A 25,466-nucleotide genomic window follows, 5' to 3' on the forward strand; every position below is an offset into this window, starting at 1 on the left:
ATACCGATTATCTTTTTAAGTGATGTATCTTTTATTTAAAGACAAATATTTATTTGGGCCTAGAGGGTGGGCAGAAACATGATCCCAGAATAGAGTGGCTATATTAGTATAAATATCATTTATAGGCATTATAGTAGGTTTTGGGAAGTCTTTCATTTGCCAAAGAAATGGTCCCCTTTGCACTTTTGTTCTCTAGACGGAGTGAGAGAACTGTTTTTGGTAAGTATTCTTGTTATCGTGTTTTGTTTATCTTACTTTTGATTTAGATCTGTATTTAGGTGAAGTCATTCAGGGTTTTAAGAATCATAAACCATTTATGATTTGTTGGGTCTCTATTCTGTTATTCAAGTTTCTACAATTTCTTCAGGAATAGATTTCTTGTGAAGTTGGGTTTAGATTTTAGGGTTTTTGAAATTATATTTTGGTAGTTTCTGAATTGATACTTGATTTATAGTCCATTGTTTGTGAAATCATGTTTTGCTCCTTTGTATTTTCCACCTTGTGTATCTGCTCTTTAAATTTGTTGGGTCTCTAATTTCTTCATGGATAGATTTCTTGTGAAGCTGGGTTTAGACTTTACTGTTTTTGAAATTATATTTTGATAGTTTCCGAGTTCATGCTTGATTAGTCCCTTGTTTGTGAAATCATATTTTGCTCCTTTGTATTTTTCACCTTTTGTATCTGGTTTTGTGTTTTTTTTCCTTCTGAATTCACGTTTTGAGAAAAAAAACTATCCAAATTGAATTTGCTGTTTTGTTCATTTTCAATTCCTTCATAGTCCAAATTGAATTTGCAATTTATGTCTACTGTAAGTAAGTATTTATTACAATATTCTGACTGCGGTGACTGAAAAACATTTGGAATTCTTCGATCCTCGCCCCAATTTGTTGCAGAGCTTACAACCTTTTTGAATCCCACTCTTTTGTATTTGAGATATCTATTCATGTGATTTCAACTAGCAGTAATGCTCACTGATGAATCACCATAGATTTTCTGTTAATAATGCTCATCTCGCAGGTTGGCTTCGATATAGTTCGAATGCTACGACTCATGTAGAGGTACTGTTATAGAGCTGATCTTATTTGAATTTTTGCATATCAATATTAATTTTTGGTTTTATGTGTGATCTTTTGTTGAGCATGCCAATTTTTTCTTTAACTCGTATTATTAGCTTTTTATGTTGGTTCATCCTCTAGAATTGTAATTATTTTGCCATAAGAGCAATTCTGTAGCTTTTTGGGTTTTGGTGGTCAAATGCCAAAAATGTGGAGTCAAACTCAAGTTTTCCAAATTAATGGAATTTTATCAAATGCTGACTTGGACATGGAAGTTTACAGTAGATTTTCTATTAATTCCTAAACTGCCTTGAGGCGAATCTGGGTTTGACCTTGAAGTACTAGACTACCCCCTCCCTCTTTCTCAGAAACACACTGTTCTCAAAGGATTTATTATCACGAGAAAACCAAAACATAGTCGCTCCACCACTATCGCTGCCACTGTCCACTCTATCTCCATCTATCTTATCACCACCTGTCCCCATTCTCTCTCTCTCTCTCTTCCCATTATCACCACCATCTAGTGAATACCACAAAAATCTTAACCCTAGGGTCGAATTGAAAAAAACACTAAAAAATGATCAAAATTTAAAAGAAAAAAAAAATGATCAACATTACCACTGATTTGCCGGCCCAACAAAACCACCACTTACCCAACACCAATGCCAAATCATTTGCCATCACTTTGCTGGCACCACCTCCTCTCTTGCTGCAGCCATCGGAGAACCATATGAGAGCGTGATATCCTCTTTGACAATTTCAGGTAGGGGTTGAAATGCAACTCTGCTGAAAATTTCACAAAGGACTCTAGCTTTTAGGGACACGTGTGGGCTTTTAAGAAATGATGCAAATTGTTGTTGTTGTTGTAAATGTGATATTGGGATTTGTGATGATGATCGGATGGTCTTAGGTATGTGTTTGAGATTTTCAGCTATGGGCTCTATGGAAATTTCTTATTAAATTGGTAGTTAGGTCATTTCGTAATAGGGCTGTTTAGGAATTAAAAGAAAATCAACAGTAAATTTCCATGTCCAAGTCAGCAATTGATAAAACTTCATTAATTTGGAAATTTGGGTGTGAGTCCATCTTTTTAGCATTTGACCACCAACATGCCATTTTTTTCGAATTATTCCTTTACTTTTTGTGGATTATGTAACGGGCTATTATCGTTATGTTGGTTCACGAGTCATTGTTCTCTGTGTTTGTCAGGGAAAGAGTGGTCTTTCTGAGGTTTTAAACTACTCTAGTTGGAGTCGGTCGAAACGTTGCAAAATTTTCTCAGCCCTCACTAAATCTGACAAATATGTAGAGTTACTGTTATAGAGCTGATCCTACTTGAATTGTCGCATATCGATATTAATTTTGGGCTTTATGTGTGGTTTTGAGTTGAGCATGTCAATGCTTTTTATGTTGGTTCAGCCTAATTTTGATTATTTTGCCATAAGAGCAATTCTGTAGCTTTTGTGGATTAAGTAACAGGCTGCTATCATTATGTTGGTCGGCATTGTTCTTTGTGTTTGTCAGGGAAAGAGTGCCATTTCTCAGCCTTTAAACTACCCTAGTTGGAGTCAGCCGAAGCATTGCAATATGGTCTACAATGCGAGTAATTATACCGATTATCTTTTTAAGTGATGTATCTTTTATTTAAAGACAAATATTTATTTGGGCCTAGAGGGTGGGCAGAAACATGATCCCAGAATAGAGTGGCTATATTAGTATAAATATCATTTATAGGCATTATAGTAGGTTTTGGGAAGTCTTTCATTTGCCAAAGAAATGGTCCCCTTTGCACTTTTGTTCTCTAGACGGAGTGAGAGAACTGTTTTTGGTAAGTATTCTTGTTATCGTGTTTTGTTTATCTTACTTTTGATTTAGATCTGTATTTAGGTGAAGTCATTCAGGGTTTTAAGAATCATAAACCATTTATGATTTGTTGGGTCTCTATTCTGTTATTCAAGTTTCTACAATTTCTTCAGGAATAGATTTCTTGTGAAGTTGGGTTTAGATTTTAGGGTTTTTGAAATTATATTTTGGTAGTTTCTGAATTGATACTTGATTTATAGTCCATTGTTTGTGAAATCATGTTTTGCTCCATTGTATTTTCCACCTTGTGTATCTGCTCTTTAAATTTGTTGGGTCTCTAATTTCTTCATGGATAGATTTCTTGTGAAGCTGGGTTTAGACTTTACTGTTTTTGAAATTATATTTTGATAGTTTCCGAGTTCATGCTTGATTAGTCCCTTGTTTGTGAAATCATATTTTGCTCCTTTGTATTTTTCACCTTTTGTATCTGGTTTTGTGTTTTTTTTCCTTATGAATTCACGTTTTGAGAAAAAAAAAACTATCCAAATTGAATTTGCTGTTTTGTTCATTTTCAATTCCTTCATAGTCCAAATTGAATTTGCAATTTATGTCTACTGTAAGTAAGTATTTATTACAATATTCTGACTGCGGTGACTGAAAAACATTTGGAATTCTTCGATCCTGGCCCCAATTTGTTGCAGAGCTTACAACCTTTTTGAATCCCACTCTTTTGTATTTGAGATATCTATTCATGTGATTTCAACTAGCAGTAATGCTCACTGATGAATCACCATAGATTTTCTGTTAATAATGCTCATCTCGCAGGTTGGCTTCGATATAGTTCGAATGCTACGACTCATGTAGAGGTACTGTTATAGAGCTGATCTTATTTGAATTTTTGCATATCAATATTAATTTTTGGTTTTATGTGTGATCTTTTGTTGAGCATGCCAATTTTTTCTTTAACTCGTATTATTAGCTTTTTATGTTGGTTCATCCTCTAGAATTGTAATTATTTTGCCATAAGAGCAATTCTGTAGCTTTTTGGGTTTTGGTGGTCAAATGCCAAAAATGTGGAGTCAAACTCAAGTTTTCCAAATTAATGGAATTTTATCAAATGCTGACTTGAACATGGAAGTTTACAGTAGATTTTCTATTAATTCCTAAACTGCCTTGAGGCGAATCTGGGTTTGACCTTGAAGTACTAGACTACCCCCTCCCTCTTTCTCAGAAACACACTGTTCTCAAAGGATTTATTATCACGAGAAAACCAAAACATAGTCGCTCCACCACTATCGCTGCCACTGTCCACTCTATCTCCATCTATCTTATCACCACCTGTCCCCATTCTCTCTCTCTCTCTCTTCCCATTATCACCACCATCTAGTGAATACCACAAAAATCTTAACCCTAGGGTCGAATTGAAAAAAACACTAAAAAATGATCAAAATTTAAAAGAAAAAAAAAATGATCAACATTACCACTGATTTGCCGGCCCAACAAAACCACCACTTACCCAACACCAATGCCAAATCATTTGCCATCACCTTGCTGGCACCACCTCCTCTCTTGCTGCAGCCATCGGAGAACCATATGAGAGCGTGATATCCTCTTTGACAATTTCAGGTAGGGGTTGAAATGCAACTCTGCTGAAAATTTCACAAAGGACTCTAGCTTTTAGGGACACGTGTGGGCTTTTAAGAAATGATGCAAATTGTTGTTGTTGTTGTAAATGTGATATTGGGATTTGTGATGATGATCGGATGGTCTTAGGTATGTGTTTGAGATTTTCAGCTATGGGCTCCATGGAAATTTCTTATTAAATTGGTAGTTAGGTCATTTCGTAATAGGGCTGTTTAGGAATTAAAAGAAAATCAACAGTAAATTTCCATGTCCAAGTCAGCAATTGATAAAACTTCATTAATTTGGAAATTTGGGTGTGACTCCATCTTTTTAGCATTTGACCACCAACATGCCATTTTTTTCGAATTATTCCTTTATTTTTTGTGGATTATGTAACGGGCTATTATCGTTATGTTGGTTCACGAGTCATTGTTCTCTGTGTTTGTCAGGGAAAGAGTGGTCTTTCTGAGGTTTTAAACTACTCTAGTTGGAGTCGGTCGAAACATTGCAAAATTTTCTCAGCCCTCACTAAATCTGACAAATATGTAGAGTTACTGTTATAGAGCTGATCCTACTTGAATTGTCGCATATCGATATTAATTTTGGGCTTTATGTGTGATTTTGAGTTGAGCATGTCAATGCTTTTTATGTTGGTTCAGCCTAATTTTGATTATTTTGCCATAAGAGCAATTCTGTAGCTTTTGTGGATTAAGTAACAGGCTGCTATCATTATGTTGGTCGGCATTGTTCTTTGTGTTTGTCAGGGAAAGAGTGCCATTTCTCAGCCTTTAAACTACCCTAGTTGGAGTCAGCCGAAGCATTGCAATATGGTCTATAATGCGAGTAATTATACCGATTATCTTTTTAAGTGATGTATCTTTTATTTAAAGACAAATATTTATTTGGGCCTAGAGGGTGGGCAGAAACATGATCCCAGAATAGAGTGGCTATATTAGTATAAATATCATTTATAGGCATTATAGTAGGTTTTGGGAAGTCTTTCATTTGCCAAAGAAATGGTCCCCTTTGCACTTTTGTTCTCTAGACGGAGTGAGAGAACTGTTTTTGGTAAGTATTCTTGTTATCGTGTTTTGTTTATCTTACTTTTGATTTAGATCTGTATTTAGGTGAAGTCATTCAGGGTTTTAAGAATCATAAACCATTTATGATTTGTTGGGTCTCTATTCTGTTATTCAAGTTTCTACAATTTCTTCAGGAATAGATTTCTTGTGAAGTTGGGTTTAGATTTTAGGGTTTTTGAAATTATATTTTGGTAGTTTCTGAATTGATACTTGATTTATAGTCCATTGTTTGTGAAATCATGTTTTGCTCCTTTGTATTTTCCACCTTGTGTATCTGCTCTTTAAATTTGTTGGGTCTCTAATTTCTTCATGGGTAGATTTCTTGTGAAGCTGGGTTTAGACTTTACTGTTTTTGAAATTATATTTTGATAGTTTTCGAGTTCATGCTTGATTAGTCCCTTGTTTGTGAAATCATATTTTGCTCCTTTGTATTTTTCACCTTTTGTATCTGGTTTTGTGTTTTTTTTCCTTCTGAATTCACGTTTTGAGAAAAAAAAAACTATCCAAATTGAATTTGCTGTTTTGTTCATTTTCAATTCCTTCATAGTCCAAATTGAATTTGCAATTTATGTCTACTGTAAGTAAGTATTTATTACAATATTCTGACTGCGGTGACTGAAAAACATTTGGAATTCTTCGATCCTGGCCCCAATTTGTTGCAGAGCTTACAACCTTTTTGAATCCCACTCTTTTGTATTTGAGATATCTATTCATGTGATTTCAACTAGCAGTAATGCTCACTGATGAATCACCATAGATTTTCTGTTAATAATGCTCATCTCGCAGGTTGGCTTCGATATAGTTCGAATGCTACGACTCATGTAGAGGTACTGTTATAGAGCTGATCTTATTTGAATTTTTGCATATCAATATTAATTTTTGGTTTTATGTGTGATCTTTTGTTGAGCATGCCAATTTTTTCTTTAACTCGTATTATTAGCTTTTTATGTTGGTTCATCCTCTAGAATTGTAATTATTTTGCCATAAGAGCAATTCTGTAGCTTTTTGGGTTTTGGTGGTCAAATGCCAAAAATGTGGAGTCAAACTCAAGTTTTCCAAATTAATGGAATTTTATCAAATGCTGACTTGGACATGGAAGTTTACAGTAGATTTTCTATTAATTCCTAAACTGCCTTGAGGCGAATCTGGGTTTAACCTTGAAGTACTAGACAACCCCCTCCCTCTTTCTCAGAAACACACTGTTCTCAAAGGATTTATTATCACGAGAAAACTAAAACATAGTCGCTCCACCACTATCGCTGCCACTGTCCACTCTATCTCCATCTATCTTATCACCACCTGTCCCCATTCTCTCTCTCTCTCTCTCTTCCCATTATCACCACCATCTAGTGAATACCACAAAAATCTTAACCCTAGGGTCGAATTGAAAAAAACACTAAAAAATGATCAAAATTTAAAAGAAAAAAAAAATGATCAACATTACCACTGATTTGCCGGCCCAACAAAACCACCACTTACCCAACACCAATGCCAAATCATTTGCCATCACCTTGCTGGCACCACCTCCTCTCTTGCTGCAGCCATCGGAGAACCATATGAGAGCGTGATATCCTCTTTGACAATTTCAGGTTGGGGTTAAAATGCAACTCTGCTGAAAATTTCACAAAGGACTCTAGCTTTTAGGGACACGTGTGGGCTTTTAAGAAATGATGCAAATTGTTGTTGTTGTTGCAAATGTGATATTGGGATTTGTGATGATGATCGGATGGTCTTAGGTATGTGTTTGAGATTTTCAGCTATGGGCTCCATGGAAATTTCTTATTAAATTGGTAGTTAGGTCATTTCGTAATAGGGCTGTTTAGGAATTAAAAGAAAATCAGCAGTAAATTTCCATGTCCAAGTCAGCAATTGATAAAACTTCATTAATTTGGAAATTTGGGTGTGACTCCATCTTTTTAGCATTTGACCACCAACATGCCATTTTTTTTCGAATTATTCCTTTATTTTTTGTGGATTATGTAACGGGCTATTATCGTCATGTTGGTTCACGAGTCATTGTTCTCTGTGTTTGTCAGGGAAAGAGTGGTCTTTCTGAGGTTTTAAACTACTCTAGTTGGAGTCGGTCGAAACATTGCAAAATTTTCTCAGCCCTCACTAAATCTGACAAATATGTAGAGTTACTGTTATAGAGCTAATCCTACTTGAATTGTCGCATATCGATATTAATTTTGGGCTTTATTTGTGATTTTGAGTTGAGCATGTCAATGCTTTTTATGTTGGTTCAGCCTAATTTTGATTATTTTGCCATAAGAGCAATTCTGTAGCATTTGTGGATTAAGTAACAGGCTGCTATCATTATGTTGGTTGGCCTTGTTCTTTGTGTTTGTCAGGGAAAGAGTGCCATTTCTCAGCCTTTAAACTACCCTAGTTGGAGTCAGCTGAAGCATTGCAATATGGTCTACAATGCGAGTAATTATACCGATTATCTTTTTAAGTGATGTATCTTTTATTTAAAGACAAATATTTATTTGGGCCTAGAGGGTGGGCAGAAACATGATCCCAGAATAGAGTGGCTATATTAGTATAAATATCATTTATAGGCATTATAGTAGGTTTTGGGAAGTCTTTCATTTGCCAAAGAAATGGTCCCCTTTGCACTTTTGTTCTCTAGACGGAGTGAGAGAACTGTTTTTGGTAAGTATTCTTGTTATCGTGTTTTGTTTATCTTACTTTTGATTTAGATCTATATTTAGGTGAAGTCATTCAGGGTTTTAAGAATCATAAACCATTTATGATTTGTTGGGTCTCTATTCTGTTATTCAAGTTTCTACAATTTCTTCAGGAATAGATTTCTTGTGAAGTTGGGTTTAGATTTTAGGGTTTTTGAAATTATATTTTGGTAGTTTCTGAATTGATACTTGATTTATAGTCCATTGTTTGTGAAATCATGTTTTGCTCCTTTGTATTTTCCACCTTGTGTATCTGCTCTTTAAATTTGTTGGGTCTCTAATTTCTTCATGGATAGATTTCTTGTGAAGCTGGGTTTAGACTTTACTGTTTTTGAAATTATATTTTGATAGTTTCTGAGTTCATGCTTGATTAGTCCCTTGTTTGTGAAATCATATTTTGCTCCTTTGTATTTTTCACCTTTTGTATCTGGTTTTGTGTGTTTTTTCCTTCTGAATTCACGTTTTGAGAAAAAAAAAAACTATCCAAATTGAATTTGCTGTTTTGTTCATTTTCAATTCCTTCATAGTCCAAATTGAATTTGCAATTTATGTCTACTGTAAGTAAGTATTTATTACAATATTCTGACTGCGGTGACTGAAAAACATTTGGAATTCTTCGATCCTGGCCCCAATTTGTTGCAGAGCTTACAACCTTTTTGAATCCCACTCTTTTGTATTTGAGATATCTATTCATGTGATTTCAACTAGCAGTAATGCTCACTGATGAATCAGCATAGATTTTCTGTTAATAATGCTCATCTTGCAGGTTGGCTTCGATATAGTTCGAATGCTACGACTCATGTAGAGGTACTGTTATAGAGCTGATCTTATTTGAATTTTTGCATATCAAAATTACTTTTTGGTTTTATGTGTGATCTTTTGTTGAGCATGCCAATTTTTTCTTTAACTCGTATTATTAGCTTTTTATGTTGGTTCATCCTCTAGAATTGTAATTATTTTGCCATAAGAGCAATTCTGTAGCTTTTTGGGTTTTGGTGGTCAAATGCCAAAAATGTGGAGTCAAACTCAAGTTTTCCAAATTAATGGAATTTTATCAAATGCTGACTTGGACATGGAAGTTTACAGTAGATTTTCAATTAATTCCTCAACTGCCTTGAGGCGAATCTGGGTTTGACCTTGAAGTACTAGACTACCCCCTCCCTCTTTCTCAGAAACACACTGTTCTCAAAGGATTTATTATCACGAGAAAACCAAAACATAGTCGCTCCACCACTATCGCTGCCACTGTCCACTCTATCTCCATCTATCTTATCACCACCTGTCCCCATTCTCTCTCTCTCTCTCTTCCCATTATCACCACCATCTAGTGAATACCACAAAAATCTTAACCCTAGGGTCGAATTGAAAAAAACACTAAAAAATGATCAAAATTTAAAAGAAAAAAAAAAATGATCAACATTACCACTGATTTGCCGGCCCAACAAAACCACCACTTACCCAACACCAATGCCAAATCATTTGCCTTCACCTTGCTGGCACCACCTCCTCTCTTGCTGCAGCCATCGGAGAACCATATGAGAGCGTGATATCCTCTTTGACAATTTCAGGTAGGGGTTGAAATGCAACTCTGCTGAAAATTTCACAAAGGACTCTAGCTTTTAGGGACACGTGTGGGCTTTTAAGAAATGATGCAAATTCTTGTTGTTGTTGTAAATGTGATATTGGGATTTGTGATGATGATCTGATGGTCTTAGGTATGTGTTTGAGATTTTCAGCTATGGGCTCCAAGGAAATTTCTTATTAAATTGGTAGTTAGGTCATTTCGTAATAGGGCTGTTTAGGAATTAAAAGAAAATCAACAGTAAATTTCCATGTCCAAGTCAGCAATTGATAAAACTTCATTAATTTGGAAATTTGGGTGTGACTCCATCTTTTTAGCATTTGACCACCAACATGCCATTTTTTTCGAATTATTCCTTTATTTTTTGTGGATTATGTAACGGGCTATTATCGTTATGTTGGTTCACGAGTCATTGTTCTCTGTGTTTGTCAGGGAAAGAGTGGTCTTTCTGAGGTTTTAAACTACTCTAGTTGGAGTCGGTCGAAACATTGCAAAATTTTCTCAGCCCTCACTAAATCTGACAAATATGTAGAGTTACTGTTATAGAGCTGATCCTACTTGAATTGTCGCATATCGATATTAATTTTGGGCTTTATGTGTGATTTTGAGTTGAGCATGTCAATGCTTTTTATGTTGGTTCAGCCTAATTTTGATTATTTTGCCATAAGAGCAATTCTGTAGCTTTTGTGGATTAAGTAACAGGCTACTATCATTATGTTGGTCGGCATTGTTCTTTGTGTTTGTCAGGGAAAGAGTGCCATTTCTCAGCCTTTAAACTACCCTAGTTGGAGTCAGCCGAAGCATTGCAATATGGTCTATAATGCGAGTAATTATACCGATTATCTTTTTAAGTGATGTATCTTTTATTTAAAGACAAATATTTATTTGGGCCTAGAGGGTGGGCAGAAACATGATCCCAGAATAGAGTGGCTATATTAGTATAAATATCATTTATAGGCATTATAGTAGGTTTTGGGAAGTCTTTCATTTGCCAAAGAAATGGTCCCCTTTGCACTTTTGTTCTCTAGACGGAGTGAGAGAACTGTTTTTGGTAAGTGTTCTTGTTATCGTGTTTTGTTTATCTTACTTTTGATTTAGATCTGTATTTAGGTGAAGTCATTCAGGGTTTTAAGAATCATAAACCATTTATGATTTGTTGGGTCTCTATTCTGTTATTCAAGTTTCTACAATTTCTTCAGGAATAGATTTCTTGTGAAGTTGGGTTTAGATTTTAGGGTTTTTGAAATTATATTTTGGTAGTTTCTGAATTGATACTTGATTTATAGTCCATTGTTTGTGAAATCATGTTTTGCTCCTTTGTATTTTCCACCTTGTGTATCTGCTCTTTAAATTTGTTGGGTCTCTAATTTCTTCATGGATAGATTTCTTGTGAAGCTGGGTTTAGACTTTACTGTTTTTGAAATTATATTTTGATAGTTTCTGAGTTCATGCTTGATTAGTCCCTTGTTTGTGAAATCATATTTTGCTCCTTTGTATTTTTCACCTTTTGTATCTGGTTTTGTGTGTTTTTTCCTTCTGAATTCACGTTTTGAGAAAAAAAAAAACTATCCAAATTGAATTTGCTGTTTTGTTCATTTTCAATTCCTTCATAGTCCAAATTGAATTTGCAATTTATGTCTACTGTAAGTAAGTATTTATTACAATATTCTGACTGCGGTGACTGAAAAACATTTGGAATTCTTCGATCCTGGCCCCAATTTGTTGCAGAGCTTACAACCTTTTTGAATCCCACTCTTTTGTATTTGAGATATCTATTCATGTGATTTCAACTAGCAGTAATGCTCACTGATGAATCAGCATAGATTTTCTGTTAATAATGCTCATCTTGCAGGTTGGCTTCGATATAGTTCGAATGCTACGACTCATGTAGAGGTACTGTTATAGAGCTGATCTTATATGAATTTTTGCATATCAAAATTACTTTTTGGTTTTATGTGTGATCTTTTGTTGAGCATGCCAATTTTTTCTTTAACTCGTATTATTAGCTTTTTATGTTGGTTCATCCTCTAGAATTGTAATTATTTTGCCATAAGAGCAATTCTGTAGCTTTTTGGGTTTTGGTGGTCAAATGCCAAAAATGTGGAGTCAAACTCAAGTTTTCCAAATTAATGGAATTTTATCAAATGCTGACTTGGACATGGAAGTTTACAGTAGATTTTCTATTAATTCCTCAACTGCCTTGAGGCGAATCTGGGTTTGACCTTGAAGTACTAGACTACCCCCTCCCTCTTTCTCAGAAACACACTGTTCTCAAAGGATTTATTATCACGAGAAAACCAAAACATAGTCGCTCCACCACTATCGCTGCCACTGTCCACTCTATCTCCATCTATCTTATCACCACCTGTCCCCATTCTCTCTCTCTCTCTCTTCCCATTATCACCACCATCTAGTGAATACCACAAAAATCTTAACCCTAGGGTCGAATTGAAAAAAACACTAAAAAATGATCAAAATTTAAAAGAAAAAAAAAAATGATCAACATTACCACTGATTTGCCGGCCCAACAAAACCACCACTTACCCAACACCAATGCCAAATCATTTGCCTTCACCTTGCTGGCACCACCTCCTCTCTTGCTGCAGCCATCGGAGAACCATATGAGAGCGTGATATCCTCTTTGACAATTTCAGGTAGGGGTTGAAATGCAACTCTGCTGAAAATTTCACAAAGGACTCTAGCTTTTTGGGACACGTGTGGGCTTTTAAGAAATGATGCAAATTCTTGTTGTTGTTGTAAATGTGATATTGGGATTTGTGATGATGATCTGATGGTCTTAGGTATGTGTTTGAGATTTTCAGCTATGGGCTCCAAGGAAATTTCTTATTAAATTGGTAGTTAGGTCATTTCGTAATAGGGCTGTTTAGGAATTAAAAGAAAATCAACAGTAAATTTCCATGTCCAAGTCAGCAATTGATAAAACTTCATTAATTTGGAAATTTGGGTGTGACTCCATCTTTTTAGCATTTGACCACCAACATGCCATTTTTTTCGAATTATTCCTTTATTTTTTGTGGATTATGTAACGGGCTATTATCGTTATGTTGGTTCACGAGTCATTGTTCTCTGTGTTTGTCAGGGAAAGAGTGGTCTTTCTGAGGTTTTAAACTACTCTAGTTGGAGTCGGTCGAAACATTGCAAAATTTTCTCAGCCCTCACTAAATCTGACAAATATGTAGAGTTACTGTTATAGAGCTGATCCTACTTGAATTGTCGCATATCGATATTAATTTTGGGCTTTATGTGTGATTTTGAGTTGAGCATGTCAATGCTTTTTATGTTGGTTCAGCCTAATTTTGATTATTTTGCCATAAGAGCAATTCTGTAGCTTTTGTGGATTAAGTAACAGGCTGCTATCATTATGTTGGTCGGCATTGTTCTTTGTGTTTGTCAGGGAAAGAGTGCCATTTCTCAGCCTTTAAACTACCCTAGTTGGAGTCAGCCGAAGCATTGCAATATGGTCTATAATGCGAGTAATTATACCGATTATCTTTTTAAGTGATGTATCTTTTATTTAAAGACAAATATTTATTTGGGCCTAGAGGGTGGGCAGAAACATGATCCCAGAATAGAGTGGCTATATTAGTATAAATATCATTTATAGGCATTATAGTAGGTTTTGGGAAGTCTTTCATTTGCCAAAGAAATGGTCCCCTTTGCACTTTTGTTCTCTAGACGGAGTGAGAGAACTGTTTTTGGTAAGTATTCTTGTTATCGTGTTTTGTTTATCTTACTTTTGATTTAGATCTGTATTTAGGTGAAGTCATTCAGGGTTTTAAGAATCATAAACCATTTATGATTTGTTGGGTCTCTATTCTGTTATTCAAGTTTCTACAATTTCTTCAGGAATAGATTTCTTGTGAAGTTGGGTTTAGATTTTAGGGTTTTTGAAATTATATTTTGGTAGTTTCTGAATTGATACTTGATTTATAGTCCATTGTTTGTGAAATCATGTTTTGCTCCTTTGTATTTTCCACCTTGTGTATCTGCTCTTTAAATTTGTTGGGTCTCTAATTTCTTCATGGATAGATTTCTTGTGAAGCTGGGTTTAGACTTTACTGTTTTTGAAATTATATTTTGATAGTTTCTGAGTTCATGCTTGATTAGTCCCTTGTTTGTGAAATCATATTTTGCTCCTTTGTATTTTTCACCTTTTGTATCTGGTTTTGTGTGTTTTTTCCTTCTGAATTCACGTTTTGAGAAAAAAAAAAACTATCCAAATTGAATTTGCTGTTTTGTTCATTTTCAATTCCTTCATAGTCCAAATTGAATTTGCAATTTATGTCTACTGTAAGTAAGTATTTATTACAATATTCTGACTGCGGTGACTGAAAAACATTTGGAATTCTTCGATCCTGGCCCCAATTTGTTGCAGAGCTTACAACCTTTTTGAATCCCACTCTTTTGTATTTGAGATATCTATTCATGTGATTTCAACTAGCAGTAATGCTCACTGATGAATCAGCATAGATTTTCTGTTAATAATGCTCATCTTGCAGGTTGGCTTCGATATAGTTCGAATGCTACGACTCATGTAGAGGTACTGTTATAGAGCTGATCTTATATGAATTTTTGCATATCAAAATTACTTTTTGGTTTTATGTGTGATCTTTTGTTGAGCATGCCAATTTTTTCTTTAACTCGTATTATTAGCTTTTTATGTTGGTTCATCCTCTAGAATTGTAATTATTTTGCCATAAGAGCAATTCTGTAGCTTTTTGGGTTTTGGTGGTCAAATGCCAAAAATGTGGAGTCAAACTCAAGTTTTCCAAATTAATGGAATTTTATCAAATGCTGACTTGGACATGGAAGTTTACAGTAGATTTTCTATTAATTCCTCAACTGCCTTGAGGCGAATCTGGGTTTGACCTTGAAGTACTAGACTACCCCCTCCCTCTTTCTCAGAAACACACTGTTCTCAAAGGATTTATTATCACGAGAAAACCAAAACATAGTCGCTCCACCACTATCGCTGCCACTGTCCACTCTATCTCCATCTATCTTATCACCACCTGTCCCCATTCTCTCTCTCTCTCTCTTCCCATTATCACCACCATCTAGTGAATACCACAAAAATCTTAACCCTAGGGTCGAATTGAAAAAAACACTAAAAAATGATCAAAATTTAAAAGAAAAAAAAAAATGATCAACATTACCACTGATTTGCCGGCCCAACAAAACCACCACTTACCCAACACCAATGCCAAATCATTTGCCTTCACCTTGCTGGCACCACCTCCTCTCTTGCTGCAGCCATCGGAGAACCATATGAGAGCGTGATATCCTCTTTGACAATTTCAGGTAGGGGTTGAAATGCAACTCTGCTGAAAATTTCACAAAGGACTCTAGCTTTTAGGGACACGTGTGGGCTTTTAAGAAATGATGCAAATTCTTGTTGTTGTTGTAAATGTGATATTGGGATTTGTGATGATGATCTGATGGTCTTAGGTATGTGTTTGAGATTTTCAGCTATGGGCTCCAAGGAAATTTCTTATTAAATTGGTAGTTAGGTCATTTCGTAATAGGGCTGTTTAGGAATTAAAAGAAAATCAACAGTAAATTTCCATGTCCAAGTCAGCAATTGATAAAACTTCATTAATTTGGAAATTTGGGTGTGACTCCATCTTTTTAGCATTTGACCACCAACATGCCATTTTTTTCGAATTATTCCTTTATTTTTTGTGGATTATGTAACGGGCTATTATCGTTATGTTGGTTCACGAGTCATTGTTCTCTGTGTTTGTCAGGGAAAGAGTGGTCTTTCTGAGGTTTTAAACTACTCTAGTTGGAGTCGGTCGAAACATTGCAAAATTTTCTCAGCCCTCACTAAATCTGACAAATATGTAGAGTTACTGTTATAGAGCTGATCCTACTTGAATTGTCGCATATCGATATTAATTTTGGGCTTTATGTGTGATTTTGAGTTGAGCATGTCAATGCTTTTTATGTTGGTTCAGCCTAATTTTGATTATTTTGCCATAAGAGCAATTCTGTAGCTTTTGTGGATTAAGTAACAGGCTGCTATCATTATGTTGGTCGGCATTGTTCTTTGTGTTTGTCAGGGAAAGAGTGCCATTTCTCAGCCTTTAAACTACCCTAGTTGGAGTCAGCCGAAGCATTGCAATATGGTCTATAATGCGAGTAATTATACCGATTATCTTTTTAAGTGATGTATCTTTTATTTAAAGACAAATATTTATTTGGGCCTAGAGGGTGGGCAGAAACATGATCCCAGAATAGAGTGGCTATATTAGTATAAATATCATTTATAGGCATTATAGTAGGTTTTGGGAAGTCTTTCATTTGCCAAAGAAATGGTCCCCTTTGCACTTTTGTTCTCTAGACGGAGTGAGAGAACTGTTTTTGGTAAGTATTCTTGTTATCGTGTTTTGTTTATCTTACTTTTGATTTAGATCTGTATTTAGGTGAAGTCATTCAGGGTTTTAAGAATCATAAACCATTTATGATTTGTTGGGTCTCTATTCTGTTATTCAAGTTTCTACAATTTCTTCAGGAATAGATTTCTTGTGAAGTTGGGTTTAGATTTTAGGGTTTTTGAAATTATATTTTGGTAGTTTCTGAATTGATACTTGATTTATAGTCCATTGTTTGTGAAATCATGTTTTGCTCCTTTGTATTTTCCACCTTGTGTATCTGCTCTTTAAATTTGTTGGGTCTCTAATTTCTTCATGGATAGATTTCTTGTGAAGCTGGGTTTAGACTTTACTGTTTTTGAAATTATATTTTGATAGTTTCTGAGTTCATGCTTGATTAGTCCCTTGTTTGTGAAATCATATTTTGCTCCTTTGTATTTTTCACCTTTTGTATCTGGTTTTGTGTTTTTTTTTCCTTCTGAATTCACGTTTTGAGAAAAAAAAAACTATCCAAATTGAATTTGCTGTTTTGTTCATTTTCAATTCCTTCATAGTCCAAATTGAATTTGCAATTTATGTCTACTGTAAGTAAGTATTTATTACAATATTCTGACTGCGGTGACTGAAAAACATTTGGAATTCTTCGATCCTGGCCCCAATTTGTTGCAGAGCTTACAACCTTTTTGAATCCCACTCTTTTGTATTTGAGATATCTATTCATGTGATTTCAACTAGCAGTAATGCTCACTGATGAATCACCATAGATTTTCTGTTAATAATGCTCATCTTGCAGGTTGGCTTCGATATAGTTCAAATGCTACGACTCATGTAGAGGTACTGTTATAGAGCTGATCTTATTTGAATTTTTGCATATCAATATTAATTTTTGGTTTTATGTGTGATCTTTTGTTGAGCATGCCAATTTTTTCTTTAACTCGTATTATTAGCTTTTTATGTTGGTTCATCCTCTAGAATTGTAATTATTTTGCCATAAGAGCAATTCTGTAGCTTTTTGGGTTTTGGTTGTCAAATGCCAAAAATGTGGAGTCAAACTCAAGTTTTCCAAATTAATGGAATTTTATCAAATGCTGACTTGGACATGGAAGTTTACAGTAGATTTTCTATTAATTCCTAAACTGCCTTGAGGCGAATCTGGGTTTGACCTTGAAGTATTAGACTACCCCCTCCCTCTTTCTCAGAAACACACTGTTCACAAAAGATTTATTATCACGAGAAAACCAAAACATAGTCGCTCCACCACTATCGCTGCCACTGTCCACTCTATCTCCATCTATCTTATCACCACCTGTCCCCATTCTCTCTCTCTCTCTCTTCCCATTATCACCACCATCTAGTGAATACCACAAAAATCTTAACCCTAGGGTCGAATTGAAAAAAACACTAAAAAATGATCAAAATTTAAAGAAAAAAAAAATGATCAACATTACCACTGATTTTCTGGCCCAACAAAACCACCACTTACCCAACACCAATGCCAAATCATTTGCCATCACCTTGCTGGCACCACCTCCTCTCTTGCTGCAGCCATCGGAGAACCATATGAGAGCGTGATATCCTCTTTGACAATTTCAGGTAGGGGTTGAAATGCAACTCTGCTGAAAATTTCACAAAGGACTCTAGCTTTTAGGGACACGTGTGGGCTTTTAAGAAATGATGCAAATTGTTGTTGTTGTTGCAAATGTGATATTGGGATTTGTGATGATGATCGGATGGTCTTAGGTATGTGTTTGAGATTTTCAGCTATGGGGTCCATGGAAATTTCTTGTTAAATTGGTAGTTAGGTCATTTCGTAATAGGGCTGTTTAGGAATTAAAAGAAAATCAACAGTAAATTTCCATGTCCAAGTCAGCAATTGATAAAACTTCATTAATTTGGAAATTTGGGTGTGACTCCATCTTCTTAGCATTTGACCACCAACATGCCATTTTTTTGGAATTATTCCTTTATTTTTTGTGGATTATGTAACGGGCTATTATCGTTATGTTGGTTCACGAGTCATTGTTCTCTGTGTTTGTCAGGGAAAAAGTGGTCTTTCTAAGGTTTTAAACTACTCTAGTTGGAGTCGGTCGAAACATTGCAAAATTTTCTCAGTCCTCACTAAATCTGACAAATATGTAGAGTTACTGTTATAGAGCTGATCCTACTTGAATAGTTGCATATCGATTTTAATTTTGGGCTTTATGTGTGATTTTGAGTTGAGCATGTCAATGCTTTTTTTGTTGGTTCAGCCTAATTTTGATTATTTTGCCATAAGAGCAATTCTGTAGCTTTTGTGGATTAAGTAACAGGCTGCTATCATTATGTTGGTCGGCATTGTTCTTTGTGTTTGTCAGGGAAAGAGTGCCATTTCTCAGCCTTTAAACTACCCTAGTTGGAGTCAGCCGAAGCATTGCAATATGGTCTACAATGCGAGTAATTATACCGATTATCTTTTTAAGTGATGTATCTTTTATTTAAAGACAAATATTTATTTGGGCCTAGAGGGTGGGCAGAAACATGATCCCAGAATAGAGTGGCTATATTAGTATAAATATCATTTATAGGCATTATAGTAGGTTTTGGGAAGTCTTTCATTTGCCAAAGAAATGGTCCCCTTTGCACTTTTGTTCTCTAGACGGAGTGAGAGAATTGTTTTTGGTAAGTATTCTTGTTATCGTGTTTTGTTTATCTTACTTTTGATTTAGATCTGTATTTAGGTGAAGTCATTCAGGGTTTTAAGAATCATAAACCATTTATGATTTGTTGGGTCTCTATTCTGTTATTCAAGTTTCTACAATTTCTTCAGGAATAGATTTCTTGTGAAGTTGGGTTTAGATTTTAGGGTTTTTGAAATTATATTTTGGTAGTTTCTGAATTGATACTTGATTTATAGTCCATTGTTTGTGAAATCATGTTTTGCTCCTTTGTATTTTCCACCTTGTGTATCTGCTCTTTAAATTTGTTGGGTCTCTAATTTCTTCATGGATAGATTTCTTGTGAAGCTGGGTTTAGACTTTACTGTTTTTGAAATTATATTTTGATAGTTTCCGAGTTCATGCTTGATTAGTCCCTTGTTTGTGAAATCATATTTTGCTCCTTTGTATTTTTCACCTTTTGTATCTGGTTTTGTGTTTTTTTTCCTTCTGAATTCACGTTTTGAGAAAAAAAAAACTATCCAAATTGAATTTGCTGTTTTGTTCATTTTCAATTCCTTCATAGTCCGAATTGAATTTGCAATTTATGTCTACTGTAAGTAAGTATTTATTAGAATATTCTGACTGCGGTGACCGAAAAACATTTGGAATTCTTCGATCCTGGCCCCAATTTGTTGCAGAGCTTACAACCTTTTTGAATCCCACTCTTTTGTATTTGAGATATCTATTCATGTGATTTCAACTAGCAGTAATGCTCACTGATGAATCACCATAGATTTTCTGTTAATCATGCTCATCTTGCAGGTTGGCTTCGATATAGTTCGAATGCTACGACTCATGTAGAGGTACTGTTGTAGAGCTGATCTTATTTGAATTTTTGCATATCAATATTAATTTTTGGTTTTATGTGTGATCTTTTGTTGAGCATGCCAATTTTTTCTTTAACTCGTACTATTAGCTTTTTATGTTGGTTCATCCTCCAGAATTATAATTATTTTGCCATAAGAACAATTCTGTAGCTTTTTGGGTTTTGGTGGTCAAATGCCAAAAATGTGGAGTCAAACTCAAGTTTTCCAAATTAATGGAATTTTATCAAATGCTGACTTGGACATGGAAGTTTACAGTAGATTTTCTACTAATTCCTAAACTGCCTTGAGGCGTATCTGGGTTTGACCTTGAAGTACTAGACTACCCCCTCCCTCTTTCTCAGAAACACACTGTTCTCAAAGGATTTATTATCACGAGAAAACCAAAACATAGTCGCTCCACCACTATCGCTGCCACTGTCCACTCTTTCTCCATCTATCTTATCACCACCTGTCCCCATTCTCTCTCTCTCTCTCTTTCCATCATCACCACCATCTAGTGTATACAACAAAAATCTTAACCCTAGGGTCGAATTGAAAAAAACACTAAAAAGTGATCAAAATTTAAAGAAAAAAAAAATGATCAACATTACCACTGATTTGCCGGCCCAACAAAACCACCACTTACCCAACACCAATGCTAAATCATTTGCCATCACCTTGCTGGCACCACCTCCTCTCTTGCTGCAGCCATCGGAGAACCATATGAGAGCGTGATATCCTCTTTGACAATTTCAGGTAGGGGTTGAAATGCAACTCTGTTGAAAATTTCAGAAAGGACTCTAGCTTTTAGGGACACGTGTGGGCTTTTAAGAAATGATGCAAATTGTTGTTGTTGTTGCAAATGTGATATTGGGATTTGTGATGATGATCGGATGGTCTTAGGTATGTGTTTGAGATTTTCAGCTATGGGCTCCATGGAAATTTCTTATTAAATTGGTAGTTAGGTCATTTCGTAATAGGGCTGTTTAGGAATTAAAATAAAATCAACAGTAAATTTCCATGTCCAAGTCAGCAATTGATAAAACTTCATTAATTTGGAAATTTGGGTGTGACTCCATCTTTTTAGCATTTGACCACCAACATGCCATTTTTTTGGAATTATTCCTTTATTTTTTGTGGATTATGTAACGGGCTATTATTGTTATGTTGGCTCATGAGTCATTGTTCTCTGTGTTTGTCAGGGAAAGAGTGGTCTTTCTAAGGTTTTAAACTACTCTAGTTGGAGTCGGTCGAAACATTGCAAAATTTTCTCAGCCCTCACTAAATCTGACAAATATGTAGAGTTACTGTTATAGAGCTGATCCTACTTGAATTGTTGCATATCGATATTAATTTTGGGCTTTATGTGTGATTTTGAGTTGAGCATGTCAATGCTTTTTATGTTGGTTCAACCTAATTTTGATTATTTTGCCATAAGAGCAATTCTGTAGCTTTTGTGGATTAAGTAACAGGCTGCTATCACTATGTTGGTCGGCATTGTTCTTTGTGTTTGTCAGGGAAAGAGTGCCATTTCTCAGCCTTTAAACTACCCTAGTTGGAGTCAGCCGAAGCATTGCAATATGGTCTACAATGCAAGTAATTATACCGATTATCTTTTTAAGTGATGTATCTTTTATTTAAAGACAAATATTTATTTGGGCCTAGAGGGTGGGCAGAAACATGATCCCAGAATAGAGTGGCTATATTAGTATAAATATCTTTTATAGGCATTACAGTAGGTTTTGGGAAGTCTTTTATTTACCAAAGAAATGGTCTCCTTTGCACTTTTGTTTTCTAGACGGAGTGAGAGAACTGTTTTTGGTAAGTATTCTTGTTATCGTGTTTTGTATATCTTACTTTTGATTTAGATCTGTATTTAGGTGAAGTCATTCAGGGTTTTAAGAATCATAAACCATTTATGATTTGTTGGGTCTCTATTCTGTTATTTAAGTTTCTACAATTTCTTCAGGAATAGATTTCATGTGAAGTTGGGTTTAAACTTTAGGGTTTTTGAAATTATATTTTGATAGTTTCTGAATTGATACTTGATTTATAGTCCATTGTTTGTGAAATCATGTTTTGCTCCTTCGTATTTTCCACCTTGTGTATCTGCTCTTTAAATTTGTTGGGTCTCTAATTTCTTCATGGATAGATTTCTTGTGAAGCTGGGTTTAGACTTTACTGTTTTTGAAATTATATTTTGATAGTTTCTGAATTCATGCTTGATTAGTCCCTTGTTTGTGAAATCATATTTTGCTCCTTTGTTTTTTTCACCTTTTGTATCTGGTTTTGTGTTTTTTTCCTTCTGAATTCACGTTTTGAGAAAAAAAAAACTATCCAAATTGAATTTGCTGTTTTGTTCATTTTCAATTCCTTCATAGTCCGAATTGAATTTGCAATTTATGTCTACTGTAAGTAAGTATTTATTACAATATTCTAACTGCGGTGACTGAAAAACATTTGGAATTCTTCGATCCTGGCCCCAATTTGTTGCAGAGCTTACAACCTTTTTGAATCCCACTCTTTTGTATTTGAGATATCTATTCATGTGATTTCAACTAGCAGTAATGCTCACTGATGAATCAGCATAGATTTTCTGTTAATAATGCTCATCTTGCAGGTTGGCTTCGATATAGTTCGAATGCTACGACTCATGTAGAGGTACTGTTGTAGAGCTGATCTTATTTGAATTTTTGCATATCAATATTAATTTTTGGTTTTATGTGTGATCTTTTGTTGAGCATGCCAATTTTTTCTTTAACTCGTATTATTAGCTTTTTATGTTGGTTCATCCTCCAGAATTATAATTATTTTGCCATAAGAGCAATTCTGTAGCTTTTTGGGTTTTGGTGGTCAAATGCCAAAAATGTGGAGTCAAACTCAAGTTTTCCAAATTAATGGAATTTTATCAAATGCTGACTTGGACATGGAAGTTTACAGTAGATTTTCTACTAATTCCTAAACTGCCTTGAGGCGTATCTGGGTTTGACCTTGAAGTACTAGACTACCCCCTCCCTCTTTCTCAGAAACACACTGTTCTCAAAGGATTTATTATCATGAGAAACCCAAAACATAGTCGCTCCACCACTATCGCTGCCACTGTCCACTCTATCTCCATCTATCTTATCACCACCTGTCCCCATTCTCTCTCTCTCTCTCTTCCCATCATCACCACCATCTAGTGTATACCACAAAAATCTTAACCCTAGGGTCGAATTGAAAAAAACACTAAAAAATGATCAAAATTTAAAGAAACAAAAAAATGATCAAAATTCCCACTGATTTGCCGGCACAACGAAACCACCACTTACCCAACACCAATGCTAAATCATTTGCCATCACCTTGCTGGCACCACCTCCTCTCTTGCTGCCGCCATCGGAGAACCATATGAGAGCGTGATATCCTCTTTGACAATTTCAGGTAGGGGTTGAAATGCAACTCTGCTAAAAATTTCACAAAGGACTCTAGCTTTTAGGGACACGTGTGGGCTTTTAAGAAATGATGCAAATTGTTGTTGTTGTTGCAAATGTGATATTGGGATTTGTGATGATGATTGGATGGTCTTAGGTATGTGTTTGAGATTTTCAACTTTGGGCTCCATGGAAATTTCTTATTAATTTGGTAGTTAGGTCATTTCGTAATAGGGCAGTTTAGGAATTAAAAGAAAATCAACAGTAAATTTCCATGTCCAAGTCAGCAATTGATAAAACTTCATTAATTTGGAAATTTGTGTGTGACTCCATCTTTTTAGCATTTGACCACCAACATGCCATTTTTTTGGAATTATTCCTTTATTTTTTGTGGATTATGTAACGGGTATTATCGTTATGTTGGTTCATGAGTCATTGTTCTCTGTGTTTGTCAGGGAAAGAGTGGTCTTTCTATGGTTTTAAACTACTCTAGTTGGAGTCGATCGAAACATTGCAAAATTTTCTTAGCCCCCACTAAATCTGACAAATATGTAGAGTTACTATTATAGAGCTGATCCTACTTGAATTGTTGCATATCGATATTAATTTTGGGCTTTATGTGTGATTTTGAGTTGAGCATGTCAATGCTTTTTATGTTGGTTCAGCCTAATTTTGATTATTTTGCCATAAGAGCAATTCTGTAGCTTTTGTGGATTAAGTAACAGGCTGCTATCATTATGTTGGTCGGCATTGTTCTTTGTGTTTGTCAGGGAAAGAGTGCCATTTCTCAGCCTTTCAACTACCCTAGTTGGAGTCAGCCGAAACATTGCAATATGGTCTACAATGCAAGTAATTATACCGATTATCTTTTTAAGTGATGTTTCTTTTATTTAAAGACAAATATTTATTTGGGCCTAGAGGGTGGGCAGAAACATGATCCCAGAATAGAGTGGCTATATTAGTATAAATATCTTTTATAGGCATTATAGTAGGTTTTGGGAAGTCTTTCATTTGCCAAAGAAATGGTCCCCTTTGCACTTTTGTTCTCTAGACGGAGTGAGAGAACTGTTTTTGGTAAGTATTCTTGTTATCGTGTTTTGTTTATCTTACTTTTGATTCAGATCTGTATTTAGGTGAAGTCATTCAGGGTTTTAAGAATCATAAACCATTTATGATTTGTTGGGTCTCTATTCTGTTATTTAAGTTTCTACAATTTCTTCAGGAATAGATTTCTTGTGAAGTTGGGTTTAGACTTTAGGGTTTTTGAAATTATATTTTGATAGTTTCTGAATTGATACTTGATTTATAGTCCATTGTTTGTGAAATCATGTTTTGCTCCTTTGTATTTTCCTCCTTGTGTATCTGCTCTTTAAATTTGTTGGGTCTCTAATTTCTTCATGGATAGATTTCTTGTGAAGCTGGGTTTAAACTTTACTGTTTTTGAAATTATATTTTAATAGTTTCTGAATTCATGCTTGATTAGTCCCTTGTTTGTGAAATCATATTTTGCTCCTTTGAATTTTCCACCTTTTGTATCTGGTTTTGTGTTTTTTTCCCTTCTGAATTCATGTTTTGAGAAATAAACTATCCAAATTGAATTTGTTGTTTTGTTCATTTTCAATTCCTTCATAGTCCGAATTGAATTTGCAATTTATGTCTACTGTAAGTAAGTATTTATTACAATATTCTTACTGCGGTGACTGAAAAACATTTGGAATTCTTCGATCCTGGCCCCTATTTGTTACATAGCGTACAACCTTTTTGAATCCCACTCTTTTGTATTTAAGATATCTATTCATGTGATTTCAACTAGCAATAATGCTCACTGATAAATCACCATAGATTTTCTGTTAATAATGCTCATCTTACAGGTTGGCTTTGATATGGTTCGAATGCTACGACTCATGTAAAGGTACTGTTATAGAGCTGATCTTATTTGAATTTTTGCATATCAATATTAATTTTCGGTTTTATGTGTGATTTTTTGTTAAGCATGTCAATTTTTTCTTAAACTCGTATTATTAGCTTTTTATGTTGGTTCATCCTCTAGAATTGTAATTATTTTGCCATAAGAGCATTTTCGTTGCTTTATTTTTTGGGTTTTGGTGGTCAAATGCCAAAAATGTGGAGTCAAACTCAAGTTTTCCAAATTCATGAAATTTTATCGAATGCTGACTTGGACATGGAAGTTTACAGTAGATTTTCTATTAATTCCTAGCTGCCCTGAGGCGAATCTGGGTTTGACCTTGAAGTACTAGACTACCCCCTCCCTCTTTCTCAAAAACACACTGTTCTCAAATGATTTATTATCACAAGAAACCCG

The 25,466-nt window shown here is 35.0% G+C and overlaps 4 long non-coding RNA genes across 4 annotated transcripts; all 4 read left to right on the plus strand.

The window, feature by feature from the left end:
* Positions 1–5,309, plus strand: LOC132280170 (uncharacterized). Its single transcript, XR_009471481.1, has 5 exons — positions 1–219; positions 1,018–1,058; positions 2,580–2,883; positions 3,684–3,724; positions 5,246–5,309. It is a non-coding gene; the product is annotated as an uncharacterized LOC132280170 (long non-coding RNA).
* A 2,616-nt stretch (positions 5,310–7,925) lies between these two features.
* LOC132280171 (uncharacterized) lies at positions 7,926–10,646 on the plus strand. Its single transcript, XR_009471482.1, has 3 exons — positions 7,926–8,218; positions 9,020–9,060; positions 10,583–10,646. It is a non-coding gene; the product is annotated as an uncharacterized LOC132280171 (long non-coding RNA).
* Positions 10,647–10,662: 16 nt separating this feature from the next.
* On the plus strand, positions 10,663–13,314 carry LOC132280172 (uncharacterized). The gene is made up of 3 exons (XR_009471483.1): positions 10,663–10,886; positions 11,688–11,728; positions 13,251–13,314. It is a non-coding gene; the product is annotated as an uncharacterized LOC132280172 (long non-coding RNA).
* A 21-nt stretch (positions 13,315–13,335) lies between these two features.
* Positions 13,336–15,982, plus strand: LOC132280173 (uncharacterized). Its single transcript, XR_009471484.1, has 3 exons — positions 13,336–13,554; positions 14,356–14,396; positions 15,919–15,982. It is a non-coding gene; the product is annotated as an uncharacterized LOC132280173 (long non-coding RNA).
* The last annotated feature ends 9,484 nt before the right edge of the window (positions 15,983–25,466 follow it).

The sequence above is a fragment of the Cornus florida genome, unplaced genomic scaffold, assembly GCF_030987335.1.
Source record: "Cornus florida cultivar Cherokee Brave unplaced genomic scaffold, ASM3098733v1 CherokeeBrave_3.0.0_Hap2_Chr10, whole genome shotgun sequence".
Classification (NCBI taxonomy): domain Eukaryota; kingdom Viridiplantae; phylum Streptophyta; class Magnoliopsida; order Cornales; family Cornaceae; genus Cornus; species Cornus florida.